Source organism: Penaeus japonicus, unplaced genomic scaffold (genome assembly GCF_977035675.1).
Source record: "Penaeus japonicus unplaced genomic scaffold, GWHDUDI00000001_assembly GWHDUDI00000016, whole genome shotgun sequence".
NCBI lineage: Eukaryota > Metazoa > Arthropoda > Malacostraca > Decapoda > Penaeidae > Penaeus > Penaeus japonicus.
The window spans coordinates 26,252,326-26,254,039 of NW_028234418.1; the positions used below are offsets into that span (position 1 = coordinate 26,252,326).

The 1,714-nt window shown below is 34.0% G+C and overlaps 1 protein-coding gene across 1 annotated transcript in view; it reads right to left on the bottom strand.

Moving 5' to 3' along the window:
• Positions 1-1,248: 1,248 nt before the first annotated feature.
• The window catches only part of LOC122247594 (coiled-coil domain-containing protein 186), a 33,654-nt gene continuing 33,188 nt past the window's right edge, over positions 1,249-1,714 (bottom strand). The window contains exon 16 of the mRNA XM_043006987.2: positions 1,249-1,714. This exon is cut by the window's right edge and continues 167 nt beyond it. The gene's annotated coding sequence lies outside the window, so the exon portion shown is untranslated.

A 1,714-nucleotide genomic window follows, 5' to 3' on the forward strand; every position in this document is an offset into this window, starting at 1 on the left:
AAAAATTTAGATATGTTCATGATGCTGCTGAATTACAAGTATCATGTAAGGCATTAGCCCCGTCTCCCTTACCACTACTGTGATTAGGAAATACATTTGTGTTCCAAATACTTAAACTAGCGACTAAAATGCTCAAACCTCCAACTGGAATAAAACTGGCAGAACATTAAGATCACATAATCTTATTATGGTATCTAGTCTTGGGACTGAAATGTTCAACTGTTCATTATCATTTCTTCAGACTTGCTCAACTTTTTAAAAAATATATTCTGAGATAAGACACTTCCTCAAACCATAAACATCTACTTAAGGCCTAAACCAATACTGTTAATTTGATCTTAATGCACTTATATCCTCAAAGAAGAAAGTAAATGAGCCAGTCAGTCACAAAACAAAGAAAAAGAAAAAGAAAATGTGTTGTTAACAGAGCGAAGTAGAATAAGAAAATGTAGAAAAAAGGGAGAAACAAGGTGAAGGAGAAAAAGAAAAGGTTAAAATATGAATCCTCAGAGCACTAAAAATAATCAGAATCAAAATGAAAACATATTCCAAATGCATACATTTCATGAAATTATGACTTATTCCAAATTCCTGTCCATACATAGAGGAGAGAGAAAAAAAATATATAATAAGTACCTGACTACTTCTTAAACAACAGTGTCTGCATTCACCCTCATCACAATTACATATATTTGCAAAAGACACATGTTCTTAAGAAAATCAAGCATAAATCACAAAATTTCCAATTCTTAAGAAAGTAATTTGTGTGAAGAACAAAGTGTTTGGGGACCAGAATAAATACTGTTTGCAGATTGTAATCTCCTAATACACCACAAAAAATTGTGATATTTCTATCTATCACTAGAGTCTGTCTGCACTAATGTTGCAGCTTTCCCAGAAGAAATAAGCCGAGTTGAGAAAACCAGGAAGTGGTAGTATAAAATACGTTTTTTTTTTTTCCCTTCCTTAGATCAAACATCTTTCACACTGCAAACAATCAAAACCACACATCTAGGCTGACAGCTTTCATCTAATGACTTTAGAAAATAGCTGCGCCTGGTATCTTGCACTTGATTTCAAGAAAGAAAGTCAAGTCACTCATCTCTAAACCAAGAGAGGGAGAGAGGGGGTTGGGGGTGGGTATACTTGTTTATTTATATTATTCAATTGGGTGGTGATTCGTCCTTGTTTTCCCCTTAAGGGGGGAGGAGGGGGTTTTAAGAGGGCGTGGAGTAGATTGATTTTTATTATTTCTCCTATGTATGAAAAAACAAATTGGGACTAGTAATTTGTCAAAGTACTACGGGAATCAGTAAAGTTCACGCAGTTCTCAAGTGGCAATGCCATGCAAGAATTGCTGTTAAGTTATAATAAGTTGTTTGTCAAAACAGAACCAGCTTTTTTCACTACATAATATTCAGCTGCAACAGCTTAATAAATGAATACCTATAGCAACTTAACAATGAGTTCTTCTTAATAATTTCAAAACGTACTGACCTTTTGAGAAAGAACACAAAAAACTTTGCTCTCTTTGGCTGCCCTATTTCTCCAGCAATAAATCCTGTTAAAATCATGGACACAACATACCAAGGAATGCACAAACGACAGTGTTTGAGAAGCTTTCCAAGAACCAATAAGCAGACTAAGGCCTAAAGATTAAATCTAGTACTTGAAAAGAAAAAAATAAATAATTAAAAAGGAAGTTTACGACTGT